Source organism: Canis lupus, chromosome 1 (assembly GCF_011100685.1).
Source record: "Canis lupus familiaris isolate Mischka breed German Shepherd chromosome 1, alternate assembly UU_Cfam_GSD_1.0, whole genome shotgun sequence".
Lineage (NCBI taxonomy): Eukaryota > Metazoa > Chordata > Mammalia > Carnivora > Canidae > Canis > Canis lupus.
Genome location: NC_049222.1, coordinates 67,621,549 through 67,646,335, shown reverse-complemented (window position 1 = coordinate 67,646,335; position 24,787 = coordinate 67,621,549). Strand labels below are relative to the sequence as shown.

The following is a 24,787-nucleotide window of genomic DNA, read 5'->3' as shown; positions in this document are numbered from 1 at the left end:
TGGGAGTTTGACTTAAATAGCAAATGAAAAATATGACAACAGGTTGAGACCTTCAGGAAAAAAGAAAGATAAAGGTAAAGATTTATTTATTTGTATAAAGAAGGGGCATTCATTTTCATCTTGCTTTGGTCACATTATGTAGTTGGCCCTGACTAGTAGTGAACTAGTGCTTAGAAACCAGCTTCACCTCTGCAATTTATTGATTGTATTAGAAAGCAGGTAAAAGTTCTCAGAATTTTTAGTTTTTTTGAAACATGGTATAGACATGGATTTGGTTGTAATTAGAACCAAATATTTAAAACTGTTTTTCCACAGATCGTGCTCTTAGTCGTTAAATTTATTTTTTATTAAAAAAAGATTTTTGAAATTGAGCTATTTATAAACCCTTATAGTAGTGACAAATGGAATTTGAATTTCAAATATGAATTTAGAAAATACCAAATATTGTACAATTATTTTTACTCTTTGTCGGAAAATAAGCTGTTGGATATCAATTGTTTACCCAAGATTCTTTCTCATGATCTTTTAAAAGTTCTGATTATATATTATTACTTTATATTTGGAGACTTGTTTTAAGTTGAGCTTTTTCTGTACCATCACAACCTCTCCCTGCCCCCCGCTGCACATTTCAGCTGTTCTTTTACCCTCAATTGACTTAAGTTAGCAATTGGATTTGTTGGAAAATATAAGTTTTATTTGATTGTTTTACTGAGGGCCTTATTTGCTTTGCACAGGGCCTTTTAATACATAAAAGTAGTGTAGGCCTGCCTGGGGCAAATTCTAAAGCCCCCCCCCCCCTTTTTTTCAGCATAAAAATCAAACCCAAGAGATGGAGAGAACAAATTGGATTTAATCTTTCCATCCATAGCTTTTGTGACCTCTCTTATTCCCACACATGTGAACTGGCAATATTTTTGTTGTTGTTGTGGTCTTAAAAAAAAAAAACAAACCTCAATGACCTTATTTTCTTCTAAATTAAAAAAAATATTGGTGTCACTGTTTGAGTTGTCTTCTTTGTCATGAGTTAGAAGAGTTGATTATTCTGGTGTTGCAGGTACTCACTGGGGAATGTGCTCGAACTAGCTCTTATATTTCTTTAAAATAAAGCTTCTTCTAAGGGGGTTTTTGTGAAATATGTAATGAGATGTTCAAAGATTGCTACTTTATTACTTTTGATTTCCAGCTCTATCTGTAGAGCATCTTTTAAAATTTTTTTTTGAGATTTCAGAGATCTGCTTTGTTGGTTTTATCCAAACTTACTTTTAGCTTTCTTTAATGTCTGCTAAGGCAGATCCCACAATTTTCTATACTCCTTTCTTTCTCAGAAGTCCTAGGGATCTTAAGGAATTTGTTTTGGTTTCCATGTCAGTATTTACCTCATTTATGAGCTAGCATTTTCTTTCCATCTAGAGGTTAGACTGCGTCTCCAATGTAATAGTTGAATTTGTGACCTTTTAAATGATTCCACATCAAAACAACTGTTTATATAAAACTTTCATGTTTATTGTAATTTGACCTTTGGCCTAAAATATTATGTAGTAATGAAGAGGTGCTTGCATTCCAGGTGTACTTTAGTTTATCTCTAAGTTTGTCATGGAATTCAAGGACAAAGTCATTTATTTAAAGTAAACTTTGGGTGCCTCAATGGCTCAGTGGATTGTCTGCCTTCGGCTCAGGCCATGATCTCGGGGCCCTGAGATGGGGCCTGGTGTTGGGCTCCTTGCTCAGCCGGGAGTCTGCTTCTCCCTCTCCCCACCCCCTGGCTTGTGCTCTTTCTCTTTCTCTCTCTCTCTCTCTGTCTCTCAGGAATAAAGAAAATCTTTAAAAATAAATAACACATGTGTCAGGTGTAAAAGAGCATAGACTACAGGATGGCCTTGGAAGGGCCGTCGTAGGTCCTCCTGCTTGCAAATGAATTCCTCTACCTTGGGACTCTTTCCATATTACTTTGTCTGAAATTGCCATGTTGGAGGCACCCTTTTCTTACTTAGGGTTTTAAGGAACGCTTTCTCTTTCCTTCTCGATGATGTCTTGTTGAGGACCGGGTGTATATTGTACCTTCCAGTAGAGTCTTCTCGGTAACCCAGGTGGTAAGTTAATTCTACACAAGTCATGTGTGGACGTAGGGGCCATAGCTGTGCAGCTCAAAGTGTGTTGAACGCAAGAATTAAAATCTACTGCCTTTTTTCTGCCTTTGATATTTTTAAATTCTCCACTTTATTTTTGCTTTTTTGGTTCTCATTCTTCATCCTTTCTAACCATTGTGTTTTATCCCTGATGTCCGTCTCCTGTTACTCGACTTTGTAAGTCTAGCAGCTAGACACGTGTCCTCTGACCCTTTATAAGGTGGCTAGTGTCGAGTGAGACCTGTGACAAAGTTAAGTTATATATTAGTTATATATTTACTATTTATATATATTTATATTAATAAATATATGTTATATATTTACGTTACATTTTCTTCATCTCATACCTATTATATTATAATAGGTATATAATTATATACCTACTGAAGAAAATGAGGATAATGTAATATAATGTAAAATGTCTCAATTTTTGTATTGATTACATATTGACATGATAATATTTTGTGGTATACTGGATTAAATAAAAGATTGAATTAAATGTCATCTGCTTTCTACTTTTAAAATGCTGCTAACCAGAAAATTTAGAATTCCATACATGGATCTAATTATGTTTCTATTGGAGAATGCTGCTCTAGATTGTTTTATTGATTGATTTTTTTTTTAAAACTAATGCTCATAGGACACCTTTCTTCCTGTTCTGTCCTCGCATCTCTTGGCCCGCAATATTTTCACAGAGTCCAGAAATTAGAAAACCGACAGATCTCTTGAAACTGCCTTCACAAATCAGTGTTAGTTGGACTATTCAGCAACAGCAGCCATGAAGCACTGATCCATGTCAACACATGGATCAGCCTCAGAAACACCGTGTTAAATGAAAGAAGCCAGTCATAACAGAACACATACTATATGATTTTAGTTACGTGCAATGTCTAGAATAGGTAAGTCTGCAGAGACAGAGAAGAGATCAGTCGTTACGTAGGGGTGGGGACGGGGGTTGGGAAAAGAGATGAAATTGTAATATCTCGTAGTGGTGATTGTGGCACAACTCTGAATATACTAAAAACCACTGGATTGTACACTATATTAAAAAGGTGAATTTTATGGTTATGAGAATTATATGTCAGTAAAGTTGTTAATACATGCTAGATCATTTTGTCACATCACAGTCTTAGGGGTTGGTTTTGTTTTGTGTTTTGCTCCCCTTTTTCTGCTGATTGGGGCAAATTTGCCTTATCTTTATTAATCAGCCTCGCCTTCCTAGAAATTAAGTGTATTTTCTTGTTAATGTTGGTAGTAGTCAGGTGCTTTCATCATAAAAAAATGAAAAAAAAAATCAGCGTGTTGAGACTGTTGTAAGCAGTTACAAATTGGTGTATGCGCAGAACAGATATTTTAATGCAGTTTTCCCCCTACGGGGACTTATTAGGCAAATGTATTTCAATGTCATTTTAATGCGTTTTTATAGTCTTTATTTGTTCCTTTCTACCTCTGTGATGTTCCAACATCTGATGAATTGTGGCTTTTCATTAGGACATCTGGGTTTCGTATGCATATATTTACAACAAAGGAGAAAAATGTCTTTTTTTTTTTCAGATGGTACACATATCTATTTATATTACCAGTGCATATAAGTATTTTTTTCCTAACACCTGGACAATACATGGATCTGGGTGTCGAAGAGAAACATTTTGATTAAATTGGTCCATTATAAGAAATGAAAAAGATTACTGGGAAAGTACTTTTTGAAAAACTTTTTTCAAGCTGTATTTTTCCTTTCACCATTTTCATTTAAAGATGGCTGCAAATGACAATATCTTAAAAAAATATTATTTTTATTTTATTTTATTTTATTTTATTTTATTTTATTTTTTATTTATATCTCTAAGTGTTCATTTTTAATATTTGTCCACCATTTTGAGATGTTTCCTTTACTTATCTTGGAACTAAATATATAAATAAATAGTTATAAAATTAATATAAACTTTGACAAGTGCCATCTGCCCCTTTGATCCTTCTGATCTTATGCAAAAAAATGAAATTAAGATTTGATAAGTTTTATCATTTATTACAGATGTTTAGCATTTTCAGTGAGGAGGCTTTTTTTGTACATGTTTTTCATCAGCTGCGATTGTGGCTCAATTAAATTAGGACTGACTTGTTTCTCCTAGAGAATCTTGTAATCTCTGTTTCTCCTAAAGAATTTTGTAATCTCCCAAATTGTACCCTGACTTAATGGGCAAGGAACCCCAAATTTGCAACTCTATTTATCCTTGATGATTACTTATCTTGGAAGGAAAAAAATCATTCTCCATGATTTTCAAGCCATGATTGGCTCATATAACAAATATATAATCAATTATATGTTATGAGTCTCTACTTCTTTGTATATTTCCCAACTAGTTATAGACTGTTTGCTGTAGATGGAATGTTGACATCACCACATCATCTGTATGCTAAAACCTAACCCTTGGTGTGACAGTATTTGGTGGTGGGGTCTTTGGGAGGTGATTAGGTCATGAGGGTAGAATTGTCATGATTGGGCTCAGTGTCCTCCTAAAGAGGACCCAGGTGGCTTCTTTGCCCCCTTTTGCCATGTGAGGACACCATGAAAAGAACAACCATCTGTGACCCCAGATGCAGGCTCTCACCAGACATAGAATCTGCTGGTGGCTTGTTCTTGGATTTCTTAGCCTCCAGAAATGTGAGAAATAAATAAATAAATTTCTGTTGTGTATAAGCCACTCAACCTATGGTCTTTTGTTATAGCAGCTCAAATGGACTAAGACTCTACTACTGTCTTCAATGTGATGCTGTTCATTAGATAGATAAGCACCACCAATGACTTATTTGTTAGAAATGGCAACCCGTAAAAGATTATTACTTGCAGAATTTTAAAGAATAATAGTAGCTTCTTGTAGCCTGTAGAGGATGGAGCCAACCTGAGGACCTGTGCTTCTTTATTGGTCCAAATGACTTTATTTGTTGTATTTGTGGATGTCAGTTTGTTTTGTGATGGCAGCTCTGGGTAGAGTGGTTTCAAAGCCATGTTTCCGGAGTCCCTAAGAAAGGACTTGGAGAGTGGGAGGTTGGCCTGTATGTATCATTCGCCTCCAGGGTGGGTTTTGGTGAGGTGTGAGGTGGAACAAGGTGCACTGGTGGCTGTGGGTGTCCTGCCTTCATCCTTTGTTCTTTTGTCCCATTCTAGCAGTGGGCTTAAAAACTACAGGACATGTTGAACTCTGCCAAGTGTTGGTACCGTGTCCTGTCCCTTGTAGAAACTAGGTCTGTTACTTAGTATGGCACCATATCTATAAGGAGTTGTTTTGATTTTTTTGGATGTTCTAGTTTAAGTAACATAGAGTTAATGAAATCCATCCTCCTCATTTTTCAGATGAGGACTCTACCAAAGCTCTCTGCAAATTTAGCATTAATACCCTTTCTTCCTTTGTAACACATTCCTGATCATTTTACCTCCTAGTACCCATCTTTAAATGTTCCAGTTTTTAAGCTATGAGGATAGCTTTCTGTGTGCATATAATTAAAACAATATATTTATTAAAACAATATTTATTAAAACAATGTATTTATTATTTTAGAGAGAGAGGGCATATGCAAGAAGGTGCAGGAGCTGGGAGAGGGGCTAAGAGAGAGGGAGAGAATCTCAGGCAGACTCCCTGTGAGCACAGAGCCAGATGAGGGGGGATGTGGTTGATGGGGGGATGTGGGGATGTGGGGCTTGGTCCCACAACCCTGAGATCATAGCCAGAGCCCAAAACCAAGAGTAGAATGCTTAACAGACTGAGCCATCCAGGCACCGCTGTGTGCATATAAATTTTAAGGTAAATGTGTATATTTCCAAAATTTGTGAGCTTTGTTAATCAAAAGAATGTATTTATTTTTAAACGGCCACGAGAAAAGTTATTCTGTGTGTGCCTTTTTATTGGTGTTAGAGATAGGTATAGAGCTCCAGAGAAGATGAGTATAATGGATTTCTTTCATAAATTTAACAAGGTTTTACATTTTAAAATGTGCTGGTTCTTTCAAATGGTATGCTTTCCTATTGTGAGCAATTTAAGTAAGGTTGCCATTTACCTCTAGTCAACAATCAGATATCTAGTTTATGATCTTTTCTGAGGTTATATTTTTAATTTCTTAGTGTGGAATTATCTGATTTATCTATAGTAGGCATAGGGCTCCATACCTCTAATCTATGAGGGTATTTGTACCTTTTTATTTTTTTAATTTTTATTTTTTTAAAATTTTTATTTGTTTATGATAGTCAGAGAGAGAGAGAGAGAGAGAGAGAGGGGCAGAGACATAGGCAGAGGGAGAAGCAGGCTCCATGCACCAGGAGCCCGACGTGGGATTCGATCCCGGGTCTCCAGGATCGCGCCCTGGGCCAAAGGCAGGCGCTAAACCGCTGCGCCACCCAGGGATCCCTGTACCTTTTTATTAACTTTATTTTGTTTTTATTTTATAATATAAAAAATAAGCTGCTAGACTTAATTTCAAAGCTCAGCAGTGATTATCAGATGACTTACTCTTCATCTCCCTCCCTTTCCTGACTTTGATCCCAGTTTGTTTCCTAAAACATTTATGTCTTTTCCAGTTTTTCATTTTGGTGTAGAGAAGGGGATTGATGGTCGTTGTTGTTGTTATTGTTTATCTTTACATCTAGCACCATTAAACTAAGGTGGGATGGAGAGGAATTACCCAAATGCTCGGGTTCCTCATGGAGACCGTAGCGTCGCCCAGGCACAAAAAATTGAGAATACAAATGAGGACACTGATTTCCTTGCCTTGTCTACCACTTGCACGTTTGACAGTAGAAGGTGTCGGAGGGCAGTGCGTGTGGGAATGCTGAGGAGGTGACATTAATAGTGCTGTGGCTAAACAGATGGCATAATTAGCCCACAATGGGGAAGAACAACGTTTTTATGTTTGGATAAAAAGGGCTCACCGTGGGTGGCACAGTAAGAGGTTCCAAATGACAATACCTTGTGAAGATTAGGAGAGTGCCGGTGATGTCTGCATGCACTTATGCACGATGGCCCAGCCTATTTTACTTGGGTATGTTGCTACTTGTTACTTTTAAGGAAAAAATCCTCTATAAGGGAATGCACAAATGACTGTTCATTCACTTACCCCAGGAGACATGGCTAAGTACTGTGGAGGATCCAGAGGAGTTTGGTCTTTGTATTCAAATAGCTAATTTTCTGGAACAAATTCATCGGACATTCACAGATATAGAACCAGACATACATTTTTTTCTAGTAATATTATATTGTAAATGGTTGGCTCGATGAGTTACTTGGTTACGGGTATTTTTAGGCACCACAAAAGTGGTACAATAAGCAAGAAAACATAATCAACCAGATAAAAGAATATGCAAGCCCTTTCATTGGTATGATTTAAAAATCTCGTCCTTAGTAAAAATTCAGAAGTTGAAACTGGTTGTATTTTGTACTGTTCAACTTGATCTTTCTCAAGTTTTTATAATAACGTAAATTTAAAGTAATACCTGACACTTTGGTTAATTATTGGAGAGATATTTGCAAAGATTTTTTCCCCCTTGTCAGCCCATCTGCTCCTATAGTACAGTCATAATGCACAAACATTGACATCTCAATTATTTCCATGGCAACAAATTGATGTCAGGATCTCACATTTGACTTCACTGCAGGACCAGATAGAATTTGGATTACAGGGTGGTTGGGAGTTCTTACTGAAGGCACCGGTCCTTAAGAAAGGGACATGGAAATATCTTTGGGAAATCATTTTAAGCTTTTAAAAAGGAATTATTCATACTTCTAAAGTGAAAATATAAACAATACATAAAAGTATATGAATACCGCTCTTCTATTTTTATGCATATATACACGTACATGCACGAAGACACATATACATTGTGATAGTTGCAAGTAGGGGTTTGAATCTCATTTCACTCAGAAATTTATTTGTATTTTTATTTTTTTTAAAGATTTTATTTATTCATGAGAGATGCAGAGAGAGGGGCAGAGACACAGGCAGAGGGAGAAGCAGGCTCCGAGCCTGATGTGGGACTCGATCCCAGGACGCTGGGGTCACAGCCTGAGCCAAAGGCAGATGCTCACCCGATGAGCCACCCAGGTGTCCCTATTTCACCCAAAAGTGTAGAAGAGCGAAGCCTCAGGCAGTCGTCAGTGGTCCAGAGGGGCAGAGTCAGAGGCGTCTCACTTGTGAAGTCCTGGGTACGACCGATCTGCAGGCCGTGCGGTGCTTTCCTGCGCGATGCCTCAGCGTTCGGCTCCCACGTCGCTGACACGTGCTCCTCTTCACCACGTGGCCGGCAGTGTCACAGGTTTGCACCACGCTGCCTTCCTTCTTAGCTTACCTTGTGCTCTGGTGAAGAGGGCTTCATGTGCTGTCGCCTGTTCCCAGCGTGGCCCTGCCCACTCTTCGTGGCTCATGCTCCGGGGAAACTGGTCGATCTGATTGCCACACACTGACTTCCCTCGTGAGTGGAAGGGAGCTTCTGGTACTTCCCCGTGCCATAGGCCCTTGTTGCGACTTGTCATGCAGCCTGCGTCCCTGTGTGTGTGTTGGAGCTTCCGCCTGTCTGAGTGGATCATGAGGACGGGCCTGTCCCTCTCCTCCCAGGGTCCGCCCCATCCCGGGCACCCTAGGTCCTGATGGGTTGTCTAGGCGTTCTGGATTCTCAGAACAGATTTTGAGTTTCGTAGGTTTAGCATTTTGTTTTCATCTGTCTTCAGGAGAATGACTCATCATGAGCAAACAAACAAAGAGGATGACTTACGATGTATAAATTGGAACTACCTCCCTTGTTGTCTTCATTGACTTCTTTTGAGGCCCTGGGAGGTGTGCTGCTCCGCGTCAGGTGGCTCCCCGGTGAGGACGCTGTGCAGCTTGCGAGTTACGTATTCAAAGACATAGCGGTAGCTGTATGCGCTGTCCTGATGTCTATCTGAGAGCCATCTCCAGGGTGGAGAAGCCCTGTCACTCTGCGCTGTGGAGACAGATCCCACAGTGACGGCTGATTTGGTGTGGCCGCCTGACCGGGCCCAGGCTGTGGCCCGCCGGCTGCTGAGACGTTGCCCGCTGTGTCCGTGCGGCTGTTTGCAGAGGAGGTTCGCGTTTCACTCAGCGGCCCGAGTGGAGAAGACCACTGTCACCCAGTGCTTTGAGAGCCTGCCACTGGGGGGCGGGGCCGTGGAGGTCCCTGCTTGCCTGCTCGAGGGGAAGAATTCGGGGAGCGATCCGCCAGGGCGAAGGTGGCAAAGGGTTTCATCCAGCAAAGGAACATGTGGTCGGGACCCAGAGGATAGGCCAACTCGGGCCGGGCGCAGCCCGCTGACTTTCTCCCTGGCTCTGTCGCGGCGCTTTGTTGGGTGTCCTCCCTCCCACCTGTTGTGATCACCCCGCCTTTGGGTCTGCCTCGGTTTCGGCCCCCATCCCTTTGTGCCGGTCCGTCGGTCATCTTCCCGAGAGCGCTGAAGCACAGCCCGGGGAGGAGCCGGCTCGCAGCGCAAGTGGTGTTTTGATGATATGATTATTTTTTAGCCCCTAGGAATTTTAAGCTGTACCGCTTTCAAGGAGTTCAGGAAAAAGGCTGCAGTTCTAGTAGCAGCTTAAGGAAGAAGACTCGAAGGGCATTTGTTCCCTGCTGGCCCGCCTGCACGCGCACGGACGCGCTCAACTCGCGCTCTCTCCCTCTCTCTCTCCCGGATTGCTTTCAAAACCCAGCATATGTTTTAAATGTAGACTTTGCATCATAGAGTGTCGACCCTCTGAGTCCAGCCTGGCAGGTGGGGGGGTCCGAGCCGCCCCGTGTGCCGTGGACGACAGCCCCTGGCCGCCCGCAGACCCGGCCCTGCCAGGAGCGCCCGCCGCGGCCTTGGCCCGGACCCCGTGGCCTGGGTCTTCCATGCGCCCGCGCCGAGCGGCACAGGAGGGGTGGTCCCTGGTTGTCCATCTGTTCTCCTAACGTGACAGGAGTCGAGAGGCGCGGAGGGGCCAGCTTACTCTCTGCCTGAGCCGAGACCTCCATCTTTCTCCTCCTCTTGGGCTTTCACCTCAGACCAGGGCTTACACTGTTGCTTCCCCAAGTCTCGGGCTTACATTGGGACCCAAATCGTTGGGCGCCCTGGTTCTCAGGCCTCCGACACTCAGACTCACTCCTACCGCCGGCTCTCCTGGTTCTCCAGCCTCCAGACAGCAGGTGGTGGGACTTCTCGGCCTCGGTGGTTGTGGAGGCCAATTCCTATAGTAAGTTCTTTTGTAAATATGTACCTACGCACACCCATGGGGTCGTCCTGTCGTTATGTAAGTATATACATGGATATTACATTGTCCATCCCCAGTGGTTGTGTGTTGTTGGAGATCCCTGACTCACATAACCACTGATAGTTGTGTTTTCCTCTTCTCCCAAGAGGGCTTACATACCTTTTCCCTACCTTAATTATTACTATAGACAATAGGGTGTGAGTCAACTTGTAAAAACTTGTTTTGACCTTCGTGAGAATCCACCGTGGGACTGTGTCATGATGGTTGCCGGCGTCAGTCGGAGGTTTGTTCTGTGCCTGACATTGTGCTAATAAGTGCTTTACGTGCATCGTCACAGCCAAATTCTTTTAATACCCTAGGAGGTAGCTACTCTCGATCTCCTCGTGGACTACAGAGCGAAGGAGAGGTAGAGAAATGGGCAGGAACTTGCCTCGGATTGCATCCTGAGACAAGTGGAGGAGCTGGGATTTGAATCTGATTCTGCTCATTCTGGAGTCAGGGCACTTACACAGAGTGATAGACCTTTATTTTAAAATTTTTATTTATTTATTTTTAAGGTGGGACAAGCCGCTTATATTTTAATTTTTTATTTTCAATTTTGGAAGGTGAGCTTGTTTTCAAATTCTGAGAATGTCTTACTGTAGCACCTAAGTGGGAACGGTAGTTTCCTATCTGTAGTAGTCCTGCTCTCAAGGTCACAACAGCAGAGGATTGGCATAAGGCTAGAAGAAAATGAGTGTACTTAATGATAAGAATTTATAATGAGATTTCAAATGAGCAAATATACCCATTTTGGGTTCATTTATTTTTTTTTTTCCCATTCACTTTAATAGCATTGCAGTAAAAACTTGCTAATTTAGATAAATTGTGGGCAACACCTGTTTTGAATTAACAAAGTCTGAATTGTAAAATAATTTTATAGAAATTACGTTTTGTTATTTTTCTGATGCATAGAATTAGCCTATCATTTAGGAGCTGAAAAAAAAAAAACTAAGGTTCTGAGTTACTTACTGGAATAGTTTATTTTACATTAGTACTCTACCTTCAATCTTGTTTATGCTATTAATTGACTTTAAAAAAACTTTAATATTTTCTACATAAGGGATCAGTTCTTTGCAAAAGGCTTCAGGTATAGCAACACATTGAAGCTTCAGAAGAACCTTTGCTTTTCAGAGTGGTCAATATGATGTGAAAGGAGAACAGTAAAATGATTTCTTCAGAATACTGTGGTTGGTGAGCCAGAGCCCGGTCTAGAACTTGTGTCTTTTGAAGCATTTTATTGTCATTACCCAAATTACTGCTAGACAATCCTTTTTGAATATCATTAAAGTTTGTTAAACAGCATCTGGACTTAAATGATTTCCCTACCTGCTCTCCCTCTCTTCTTCCCTCTTCCCTTCCTTCCTTCCTTCCTTTCCTTCCTCTTTCTTTCCATTGATCGATCCATTAATCCAGATTTATATTTCTGAAGTAGACAATATGTTTGTCTTAAGTAGATTTTTGGTTTCTTAATTCCTTTGATGGTTATTTTATTAAGTTCTTATTACAGTTCAAACTTAGACTCACTTGATTGAATCATTCCACAATGTGGTTAAATTGATTGCATTTGCTTTCTGTTTTGCCGTTTGGGATCTCTATCAATAATCAACCCGAAATAGGCCCTAGAATTGTCATATTTTAGGTTAGGAATGAAGTAGATCCCTCTTCTGGTCTCTAAATTTTACTTGTATTCAGAACTCTGAAGATTTTAAGTAATATAACTGGCATTGGCTATCTTTAGTGAACCAAAAAATTGAGTATAAGGCATTGGGATGCCTAGTTACCAAAGGACAAGAACACGGTGAGGTTCAGGATCAACTTGCATCAGGAACTTAACTGTTTTGCTTCTTTGCCTTCTCTCCTTCAAGCATACCCTCTCATTTCTCCTCCCCACCCCAGTCTCCACTTACTCTTCCCATCCTGCATCCTTGCTGTTCTCCTGTGTTTTCCCCTTCCTCCTCTTTTTCATGACTCTTCATTTTCCTCTCTTCCCCTTTCTCTACCCCTTTCTCTCCTTTCTCTTTTCCTTCTTCTCTTTCTCTTGTCCCTCTCCTTTCCCCAAACCCCTCCTCCTATCCTGCCACCTCCCCTGCCCTCAACTACTTCTTTTGCATCATACCTCAAGGAATATTGGACTGAGGGTCTCACATGCAGTGGAGGGAAGGCGGACTAGTGGCTGCAAGTGGTAAAAGCCCAATTATTTTGTTATAAGATTCCTCATCAACCTTACACCTAATGGTTTTATCATTCATTGAGGACAGTTGCCTCATATTTTTAAAAGGGCAAAATAGAGATCTACTTATTATATTGTTCCTTCTCCATGTATTATCTAGAATTGTTTTATATAGAAGAACTCCTATCTAATAGAGCTGTTTGGTCACTTTGAAAAACAGTTTGTAATGGGACAGTAGGACAGTTTTTTTCTGTATTAATTTTTAGCACACCAAGTGAAGTCCTCAGTATGCTTCTTTTTTTTTTAATATTTAGAAATCTTTCCAAGTGATTCTTAGATGCAGTGAGGGTAGAGAGAAGCAGCAAGCTAGAGCTTATAGACATCTCGAACCCCCAAGTTTTATTACATATTATAAAAGTAAGTTTACAACAAGATAGCTACATGATATGTTCTTCTGCCAAACTTTATCACAGTATTGGATTTCATTCAAAGCAACTTATGTAGGAGTGTTTTGGGAGGTGCCGGCTTATTTTTGTTAAATTATAAACTAAAGTAAATGAACTGTAGAACAAAGGCAATCTGAAAATAATAATATGACAGCTAACATTTATTCAGGGCTCCTTCTGTATTCAGTGTTGAGTTTAGCGCTTTGCAATCATTGGCTCATTTGACCCTATGAACTGGATAATCTAATTATGGGATTTAGCAAAGGGTGGGGCTGGGCCTGAGGGGTGCAGATGGTTGGGAGACCTAGAGCCTATGCGTGGATCCCAATACTCTTCTCTCAGAGTGGAACACTGGTGTGTGTTTAATTCTACCCTTTGTGTGGGTTTTTTCTACTTTCATTCCAGGGCAAAGAAATGAAATGATTACTTTTAGTCTTCAGATTCCGCCATAGGAAAAGGGACGTATGTAGAGTTGTACATAATGATTGAAATTTTGATGAGACCATTATAGCTAGCATTTTCCAAATGGTTAAAATGTGGTTGCTTACTTTTATGATATCATTCAGTCGCAAAATCTGCAGGTTAGTTATTAGCTCATTTCTTATGTCTGAGGAACTAGGCTTAAGGAAGATAAGTGCTCCTTGTCACATAGAGAACTTTGAACCAGGGCTATTCTTCACCACATTATGCTGACTAGATGGAGCAAAAGTTCATAGCAACGAAGAGTGGATTGGAGAGTAGCACATAACCTTCTCCAGAAGTCATTTAAGGTGGTTTCTTAGCCGATATAGGAGATCTACATAGCAACGAACAACATGCATTTTAGTGAGGATGGTCCAGTTAACCTTCCCAATGTTAGATCTTGGTCCTATCTCTGTAGTCGGTTCTCACTTTTTAGTTACTCCCTAGTATTGAACAGTGAAAGAATGATGGGTTGACTAATCATGATCAACTTAGAATTTTGCTGTGATTTTTCAGTAGGTGTTACTTATTATTTGGGAAGGATCTCAATAAGAGATCTTGCTCGATCTTATTCTTGTGTGGTTTGCCTCACTGTAGATGTAGAATTTGAACTTAAGACAAGCAAGTTTATATTATGTTCTCCAGCAATTAGAGCTTGGGTTTTATGGGTATAGAATTTCTCCTCATCTAAAGCTCTTGAAAAAATCTAAAAGCTCATAAAATGAATCCCCACAACATTCTTTGGTAGTAAAGACATAATCAGTAGCCATCAACAAATTAACTCAGGATCTAAAAGGTGATCGGAAAGTTGTGTCAAACACACTTGTGTGTACTTTAAGTGAAAAGAGGGCGGAGTCTCAGATGGGTTGTGTTGCTTATTTAAAGGGCACCCTCTTTATAAAGGGACCTTTGACGTGAGATTTAGAAAGTCCAGAAAAAGAAAAGGAGGCCAAACAAAAGACACAGGAAATTATAATCAGCAGGGATTAATGGTGGTGCTGGAACTGGTAACAAACATTTTAAACTAGAAGAACAGTGGTGCAGACTTCGAGAGTGGTTTTAAGCTGTCACGTGGCCTGTCCTCAAATAGTCCTTAACTAAGACATCGCCTTGCGAGACTATAAGTAACTTCTGTGCAAGGACTAAGCACTTGCATCATATATCATGAGGAATTCACCTGATGCTTGACATTTATTATAGTCGTTCTCAGTGTGCATAGGAAAAGCATATTTTAATTTTATTAGGGATTCGGTCAAAATCCTTTTGAAAATAATGCTATAAAGTAGATAACAAGCCTTTGCTTTAGTTTAGGTCAAAGGCTATCAAATATTTTTGGACCAAGGACCCATTTATGATCTGAAAAATTATTGAGGATGCAAAAAAACTTTTTATGTGGTGTATGTCTGTTGATACTTACCATTTAAAAAATTAAAACTAAGAAGTTTAAAAACCAGTAACTAAAACATCCATTACATGTTAACATAAAACATGTTTTTGTGAGAACCCTCTGCACCTGCTGCATTTCCAAAGCAAAATATTTAGTGAGAAGACTGGCATTTCTTTACATACTTCACAATTCCCTTTAATTTCTAGTTTAATAGAAGACAGTAGGTTTCTGGGTCTGCTTCTGAAATCAGTTTCTTGTGATCTATCATTTTGGTGTAGTAAATGAAAGAAAAAGGAGGTGTATTTTAATAGACTTTCCACATGACGTAGACATTCATCTTTGATACTACACTAAAAATCTATGGATTGTAATTTCCTAAAATTTAGTTTCAATGAGGAATTGATAACTTTATCAGTGAACATTTTGTACTTTGTTACATTAAAATATATTGGTTTTTTTTTGTTGTTTTTTTTTTTTTTTTTTTTGTACTCTGTAGATCCTTTACCCACACACGATTTTTATAATATCATGCATTGGTCAGTTGGAAAATATTGGTCCACTAAGTTTTGCAGACCTTCCAGATGTTGACACATTTCATTATATAAAATCAAACAATCATGTTTGTTAATCTCAGAGAATGTTTTAAGTGCTGGAAAACTGTCAACCTCGAGATGGTAGAAAAAATTTTCAAGATACTAATTTTCATTTAAAAGCTCAATTTTTATCACTGGCAACAGATACTGTCAGTTATTTTCTATGAAGTGACAGGCTAACCTGCCCTTTTCCCCACAAACGTCAGTCATGCCCAATTCTGAATAGTTTGTCTTCAGCCATTCATTGAAATAAAAAGCGTTTCATGAAAAGAGTGGCTAGTTCACCTCATACTTCAGTCACAGAAGTGCTGTTTCTTGAGACAGCTATCCCGTTGTATTTTGATTTGCAGTAGAAATGTTTTATGCATGCTTTCCCTCTCTATCACATAGAGTATTAGGATGGCATGTACTCAAGGATTGTGATTTTTAAAATTAGCTTGTACAGGTTTATCAAAGACATTTTAAAGTGAAACTGTATTTTATTTACTGTGGTTGCATGCCAATAAAGAGTAAAATGATACTAGTAAAATTTTGTGCCTCTGCTTTGATTCATGCTAATGGCATCAACAGCTTGGCCCGCCATTGCCTCAGTATCATCAGTGAAAAAGCTAATACTGTCTTAGCATTATTATGAAAATAGTTTTGACCTTACGATTCCTAGAAGGGTCCCTGGAACTCATACTTTGAGTATCGATGGCTTAGGGGAGTGGTTGTCATACACACATAAAGCAATATGTAAAAAAGTTCTCTTGGTATATAATTCTAACAGTGGAATTTCTTCCATGCATTAGAATAAATGGTTTTGTTTAATTGGTTCATTAACAGCTTGAAAAAATTAAATTGCTTTTATAGAGAAGAGGATAATTTGTTTTTAATTTTCAAATAAATTAAGTACAATCATGCCTCACAGTGAATTTCTTAATAGTGATCTCAATCATTATTATTATAACTGTATCCTTAGAAGCAAGTACAATTTGAGCAGGTGACATAATTTTAATAATCAAAGTAATAATCATTTCTGTTTCCAGAGTTCTTTTTTTTTTTTTTATTACTAAGTATATGGGCAAAAATAACTTAAGGGTGAATGTATTGGACTCTTAAAGTGTTGAATTCAAATAGAGTCCATTCTGCATACAAGCATTAAATATTTATTCCTATTTTGGGTTAACAGTCCATTTAAAAAATTTCATGTTGGGGGAACCCTGGGTGGCGCAGAGGTTTAGCGCCTGCCTTTGGCCCGGGGTGCGATTCTGGAGACCCGGGATCGAATCCCACGTCGGGCTCCCGGTGCATGCATAGGCTTCTCCCTCTGCCTATGTCTCTGCCTCTCTCTCTCTCTCTCTCTGTGACTATCATAAATAAATAAAAATTAAAAAAATTAAAAAAAAATTTCATGTTGGGAAAAATACCATTTTTTTCACCTGGGAAACAGATTAGGTTAGGTAACTTTATTTATTTATTTATTTATTTATTTATTTATTTATTTATTTATTTGTTTGTTTGTTTGTTTGTTTAAACTTCTTCTAGTATTTCCTGGGTTTCCCATTTTCTTTCAGGTTCCCCTTGTGGGAAAAAAAAGCAACACAAAAATGTTATATGGAACCATTAGAGATGAGTCCTTCTGGTGATAATAACACCTTATAGTACATTTTCTTTTTAAGTGCTTTAGGTGTGTTGAGAACTTAAAACAATTGTATAGCTTGATACCAAGTACTGGGAGTGACTAAAATAGTAAATTGTAATTAATACGGTTTAGGTTTAGTTCTTGTTTTAAATGATGCAAAGTTCTGTAGACAAAGGAGTACATTGTAAATGGGGTTTTAAAGGAGCCTGTTTTCAACCATGTATGGTGTAAGATTCTGTGAAGCCCCTTCCTGGTGCATGTGTGTGTTTATGTTTAAAAATTACTTGAGTGAAAACACTGAAACACATTTGGTGAAACTGGGATGGCATAAGAGACGTGCAAGAAACTGATGTGATCTTTGCTGCTTAGACAAGGTAAAAAATTTTGTTAGGGGCCACGTTTAAAGGTTGTGCTTGGTTAATGTTTTTTGCACTAGGTTAATGCGTACAGTTTAAGTCGTAAATGATATTTGTAATTTCTTGCCTCTACCACACTCGCTCCAAACACACAAGGTAAATAATAATAATAATAATAATAATAATAATAATAATATTGATTCCCAATGGCAAAGAGCTAGCATCATAAAGAGATGCTTACATAAATAATTATTCCTAATAATTATTTAGTGCCTCATATATGCCATGTACCGTGCTGGGAGCTAAAGATAAAGAAGGAATAATATAAGAACTCTGTAGTTTAACATAGACAGACAGTAGGGAATTTAAGTGAGAAAAAGCGTTAGGAGGTCTATACTAGGAATATGTACAGAGGACTCAGTAAGAATTTGATTTTATGCAGAAAGGAGTATGTGACATGAAAAGACCAGAGAAGTCTCTTCTAGAACAGGTGGCCAACTGGAATTATACTCAGATAACTTAATGACTATAAATAGCATTCATTTATTAATTCTCTAGACCTCTAGAACTAACATAAAAAATTTAATAGTTCTTCATTTAGCCCACAAATGTGTGTAAAGCATGTGTAGCATCTATTATGTGGTGGGCGCTGTCATTAATGGCGAGGTCCTTTATTTATTTATTTATTTATTTATTTATTTATTTATTTATTTATTTAATTTATTTATTTTTAATGGCGAGGTCCTTATCATCGACTGGGCTGCAGTCTAGCGGAGAGTCACATAGTTTCAGTGTGATGTGGTACATGCCCCCAAGACATTTATGTTCGTCACAACGTAAAGATGGATGTTCACTGAGTCATGGAATAATTTTTTATGTACTTGGCACTGATACTTTTAAATAAAAAGAGGCCTTTGCTTTGTGCTGTATGTGTTTCTTATCATCAAGGAGCATGGTCTTGATTCTGCGCATTGGAAAGTGGCCCGGATTTTCCCATTACCTTCAAGCACCCATACTGGGTTAAGCTTGGTTCAAACCCTAGTCCCATCACTAATTAGCTATTTAGGTTCTTGAATCGGTCACGTAATTCCTCTAAATGGTAACGACTATAATGAGAGATGCAAATAGTGGCTAATTTCTAGGGTTTTGGTGAACATTTAATGAGATAATCTATGTAAAGTGCTTAGCATGGTGCCTGGCACGTGATAGATGCCTGTTCTATGTTAGTTATTGGTATTTTTGTCTTAAACAAAGTGCTTTAATAAGCCACATAGCATTTAGTCCTCAAAAGAACTCTGAAATAGAATTCTTTCTTATTTCATAGGTCAGGTGGAAATCCTGGCATTCTTGCCGGGTCTTGTACTAGCAACCAGGAGAAGCATGCTTGCTCAAACCAGTGCTGGTAATGATTTCATGGAGAGTAATGCTATCCAACTCTTTCTCATTAAAGTGGGATAATAAATATTTTCTAATCCCTCACTGTGTACAAAGCACTGTGCTAAGTATTCTAGAGATAAGAAACTGGAAACTGAAAATATTTTTTGTCCTTAAGTAGCTTATAATTTATCATGATAAATAAGATAAATATTTAAATAACCATGCATAGAACATACAGAAAAAAAAAATAGTAAAGGATCAGTATTACTTAGATTTGACTCCATTAAGCTTTAGATTTTCCGAGGGGTAAAAACCATAAGATTGCAGTTGTTAGAAAGGCCTTTGTTAAAAAGAGGTTTTGAGCATTTTCCCCTACTGTTTTCCTTAGTTTTATTTGCAAGCTGGAGCAGGTATTAAAGATGAAGTGTTCTGGTGGGAGCGGTAGCCCGGAGCGCTTGAAGCATTGCTAATTTCAAACCTTGTAATTTAGTTAAATTGAAACATAACTGCATTTAGATGAATGGGCCGCTAGTTTTGCTTCCCAGAGCAAACATGCCAACCTTTCATTACTTCTTGTCTGTGCTATGGCTTCTGCGCTATTCAGGTCTGCATGTTTACACATAATGGACTTGTTAGGCTGGTGCAGGGTGGTTTTTTTTTTATTTATTATTTTGAAAGAAGAACTTCAAAAAAAAAATGAGGGATGCTTTCCATAGCGAACTGCATCAATCATTTCACGTTTTGAGGTGAGAATGAGGGAGCAATTCCAGGGAACTCGGTGTTCTGGTGGAAGGTGGCTTGCACTTGGCTCACGCTTTTACAGACAGACCTGCAAGTTGAGTAAGTGACACAGTAGGTCTGATTACAAATACAGTTTATCTTCATTTGGAATCCATGACTTCTATTAAATTTAATTACTTCCCCCGTGGCTTCTATTAAATTTAATTAATTTCCCCTGCAGCTGGCATAGTAGAGGTGCTGTTGCTAAATGAAGGTGATTGCTAATTGAGGGAGTTTCTGGGAGAGGTTTTACCCTTTCTGTTGTTTATCTGGAAATCGCTTATCCAGCCAGACATCTCGAAACATCACGGAGAAGTTGTAGGTTACAGAGTCATACGTGAGTTCATCGCCTCTACTTAGAGAAATCTGCAGGGTTGGTTTTTTCTTTCTTCTTTTTTTTTTTTGATTTTTTGGTCTGATCTTTCAGTTTGCGTGTCTTTTTGGTGAGAGACCAGCCTTGGATTGTCAGTGAAGAAAACTGGCCCAGGCTTCACTGAGGCAAGATGGAACGTGCTAGGCCTATCTGTCCCGGGACGTTTCTGGCAGCGGCACCAAGGTTAATTGCTGCTCAGTTTCAAAAGCACAGAGAGAGAGAGAGGCAAAGACTTTGGCGTTGTGTGGAGTGCGTTACTCCACCAACAATCATTATTTGGGGGACCCTCTCAAGTTAGAATTAGCAATCCGTTACTGCAATTTTCCCGACTGGGCCATACAACAGTAGTGGTAATATAAACGTCTGTATACATTCTTAAGGCAAAGCTAAAAATTTCAAAGCATTAAAAAAAAATCAAGGTATGGGAAACGTGTGTCTATTGCCATTGCTTTGTTTTCCAGCTCGGTCACACAGTGATGGAGGGGAGAGCGAAACTTTTCCTTTCTTCCCCTTCCAGGTTCTTCGGCTGGTCTACTGATTTGTGGGCATAATACAGATTAACGGGAGAAGAGCAATTTCGTTAGTACGAATAGGAGTTTGTAGAAATAGGAGTCTCAAAGAAGTGACCAAAGCAGTCAACTTTTATATCTTTTTAGACAAAGAAACCATACATTTGCGAAGAATTGACAAGCAAAGGGGTTTCGACTTAGGGTAGTCGGTTCGTAAAGGAGTGATGGGGTTTGTTAGGCACCCTTGTTGGCCTTACAGCCCTGATCTCTGGCAGTAAGATGCCTTTTACCCTCCAGGTGCAGGGCTGGTGCCTTCACGTCGGGAAATTTATTTTCTGCTTTCAGGAGGACAGAGGAGGGTCCCATGTTCTTCCACTGGCTGTTTCTTTAGTAACCTTAATTCCAAATAATCAGTATTCCAAAGTGGCATATTTTGGTATGACCTTCCCATTGTTAGGAAGAAAAAAATGTATCCCAGAAATAGATGTACATTCATTTTAATGCATTTTTAATTTATAATTCAAAGGGATTCTCATTTTTGAGCCTCAGTGTGTGCCAGATATTATGTACACATTATGTACAACACATTGTATATATACATATATATACACATTTTCCTAGCAGTCCAATGACGTATTCTTTACACACAAATAACTGAGGCTCAAGGTTTTATCTTTATGCTCGGTAATTACCTGCCTATTTAAGTCATATGTGAAAATCCTTGGTTTTGGAGAAAATTATTATTTTTTTCCCCAAATGGAGAATACTCTCAACCTCAAACTCCTTAAAAAGCTACTTCCCATGCTTTTCCTAATATTGTTCTCTTGTTTTTCCTCCCACCTTTCTGACCACTATGCTTGGCTCAAACTGGAAATTTATTATCTCTGCAACTTGAAATTTTAGTTTGATGTTCTTGGTGCTACATTGTGGTCTTCTTCTCTTTTTTATTCTATGCTCTCTACTTGATTTTTTTATTTTTTTATTTTTTATTTTTATTTATTATTATTATTATTATTTTTTAATCTAATCCCTGGGCAGCCTAGGTGGCTCAGCTGTTTAGCGCCTGCCTTCAGCCCAGGGCCTGATCCTGGGGATCTGGGATTGAGTCCCACATTGGGCTCCCTGCATGGAGCCTGTTTCTCCTGCTGCCTGTGTCTCTGCCTCTCTCTCTGTGTCTCTCATGAATAAATAAAAAATCTTAAAAAAAATAAATCTAATCCCATAGCTACCAGTACCATCTATGAACTGTTTAATGACTCTAAATTTATAACTCAAGTCCTGACCTCTCTTCTGAGCTGTTGAAGAAAACCAGAGCTGGACAGTATTTAAAGTGGTGGAAAGAGACTTTATGCAGGAACTCTGGTAAAGCTGCAGGGAGGTAGAGACCTCCATATAAAGCTGGTCTCAGTTCCTGAGTGCAGACAAGTAGGATTCCTCATGGTGGAGCAGGTGCGGGTCAGTGGAGGGAAGGTTACTAAGGGGGACATCACAGCATAAGGGGGATTCTGGTTGAAACTACCCGACAGGATTCCCATGGCGGGCCGGGCGTTGAGATGACCCCCAAGGAGGGTTGTGGGAGCTGAGGGATTTGATCAGATATTGAGGTTGATCTGATTTTGAGGGTTGGGATTCTGGATAAACTGACTCAGCAGAATTTTCGAGAAAACTGGACCTCGCAGGGTGATGAACGTGTAACCCGGTAGAGAGGCGGGCTTCGAGGAGCCTTCCTCGAGTTTGGTCTGGCCGTAGTCCTGGGTGAGCCCCGACCTTCCCCTCACTCCTTCCGTATCTCTCCTTGGTTATTTGTAGGCAAACCGAAGTAGCCAGAGTCCTGCAGAAACCTGTGTTTCATTTTTCCCTCCATCCCTCCCTGCTAGTCTGGCCTCGGTGGCTTCTCTCCGAAGCCCGAGAGCCCCTCTTGCCCTGTCCCTCTCCTTGTTAGGCTCCCTTTATTCTATTACCACATCTCTCTCCTTTTATTACATTTGCCCAACCTCACCGGTGTGGTCTGCGCCTCTTGGATTACTGGACTTGCTCCCTGATTCACAGAGAGATCCCCCAAATGCCCTCTTCACAGGGCCTGTGTCTCTGAATTGTAATTATGGTCAAGGCTGCTTCTCTCTTCCCTCCTGCCTCCCCCTGGCCTCCTGCCTCCCCGTCCTCATCCCTGCCCCCGCCCGCCCCTCCGCCACCCCTTCTCCAAGGGCCTGTCAGATGCAGTGAGGAAGACTTCGGGTTTAAGGACCCTGGTGCTCATCAATGATGTAGACGGGACTTACGTGAAGACAACATACAAATGTACCTGTTGTTCTTTTTTAAGAACGACCAGAATGTTTTCCACTGTCATTTTAAAGAAAATCTCTCTCTCTCTCTCTCTCTCTCTCTCTCTTTCCCTCTGGGAAATGAGCTTCTCTTATTGTTACTATGTTATCGTAACTTGATTTGCCAGCTTCCTTTTAAACTTGCAACTCCTGAAGTTCTGGGCTTTATAGTTCTGCTAAAAATACACATATGTGCGTTGTTCCCTAATGCTATCAGAATTTGAATTGCTTTTACAATAAATCTTGATTTTTCTTCTTAATTAGTCATTAAGTTTCCTGATCGTTACTTAACTGATACTGTATTAATGTACTGGCTATACTAATTAGAGCCATGAAAATGCAAGAGTCAATTAATGCATAAATTAGAGCTATTTCCTTAACCCTTTATGTGTCTGTGACCATCTTCAGTTATTTTACTCAGGACAGAGTGGAGACTGCCTCCCCATTTTTGTACAGTTTCAGTTTGAATTTTCTTTTCTTTTTTTCTTTTCTTTTTTTTTTTTGCCATCTGTAAAGACCTACTCTTATTCTTTAGACTGTCACCACTGCGTGGGAGAAATGACTCAGGTAATTGGTAGCATACACGCATCTGGATTTAAAACCAAGTAGGTGTACTTTATGGGCACTGGTGGCCCAGTTTTCTCAAAAGGAGAGGCTTATGGATGGCTGTGTGGTTGTGGGTGGGAGGCCAAGGGGCTTGTTCTGAAGCTGCATTTGATAGCAAGCAAATGTGTCATTTACTTGGAATGTAGTTTACCTGGGGTGATTTGGGGACCTGAGTAAAGAGGGGGTGGGATGTGAGACCCTATGTCCCCAGTATTTTCTGGCTCCACCAATGCTGGAAGAAAGGGCGAGAATACAGACAGAAAATAGTGAAAGAGGTAGCTACAAAGGGGCTATCGTACAGAAGGAAGTAGGCAGTGTAGACAGAAATGAGGGGACTCGTGGCAGGGCCAGGAGGATTTTTCTAGCAGAGTAGAAGAGCATCCAGCAAGGACCGCCCACCTGCTTAGTGTATTTATGGCTCCAGAACTAACTTTTGCATATTTAAACTTTCCAGAGCTGCGTCTCTATTCAGAATTGTTGATAGCCCAGTGAGGTGTCTGAAGGACACACCCACCAGTATTCGTCTTTGTCTGTTTTGATATTTGTTCAGATATCGATGGAGTACCGGTATTGGTTTTTAAGGACTTGTTGGTCAGTCTGGGCCTGGAAGTCTGAATGACACTGGAGGGTTAGTTATGCTTCTTCTTTAAAAGTGGGGCTTACTGTAGTTACTGGGCTGAGGTTTCTTCTGAGCTGCGTTCTTAGGGTCTCTGTTCTGAAGGCCTCTCTTTGGGGTGAGGGTGCAGACTATTGGTGCCTTCCTAACTGTTCTTATTACTGTGATGGTGAGTAACACCAGCTGCCTGGCTTTCCTGCATAACCACCTTGGACATACCTGCTTCAGTGACCAATTTTGTGATTACCTCTTAGGAGATCAGTTTTAGTGTGGATCTATCTTTTTAATCCTTTGTTTTTGGAAGCTGTGTTATACCTTTATTATTATGTCTTATTCGTGGAAGATAGATCTGTTTGATCCCTAAGCTTACACAAATGAATACTTTACTAGGTTGCTTAGAGGAGAAACATAAGGCCTTAATTTAAGGGAACAAGGGCTGGTCTTGGGGAGAGGAGCCTTGAGTGTGAGCTGTGGTCCTCACCAGCTTGAAAACGAATGCTCTTTTCCAATTGGGTTAATTTTCTAATCTTTGGCTTTCTTATTTATCAAAGAGCCCCTTCAAACGCTTGGACCAGACTGACCTAGCTCATTGTTGATGATTTCTGCCCAATAGTATGTTTTCCCTGCATTGCTTAAAGTTTTCTTTAAAAAAATTTTTTTTTAAAGATTTTATTTGTCAGAGAGGGGGAGAGAGAGAGAGAAGAAAGAGTGAGAGAGAGAGAGAGAGAGAGAGAGCGCGCCCACAAGCGTGGGCA

At 39.6% G+C, this 24,787-nt stretch overlaps 1 protein-coding gene and 1 long non-coding RNA gene across 7 annotated transcripts in view; one reads left to right on the top strand and one right to left on the bottom strand.

Annotated features, from left to right (window-relative positions):
- Positions 1-7,691, bottom strand: part of LOC106558822 — a 51,837-nt gene extending 44,146 nt beyond the window's left edge. Inside the window, exons 1-2 of the long non-coding RNA XR_005353912.1 lie at positions 7,609-7,691; positions 7,233-7,303 (exon numbers count right to left, since the gene is read on the bottom strand). This is a non-coding gene — a long non-coding RNA (uncharacterized LOC106558822). The remainder of the gene's footprint in view (positions 1-7,232; positions 7,304-7,608) is intronic.
- PTPRK (protein tyrosine phosphatase receptor type K) overlaps positions 1-24,787 on the top strand; it is a 546,322-nt gene that overhangs the window by 60,065 nt on the left and 461,470 nt on the right. The window lies entirely within an intron of this gene.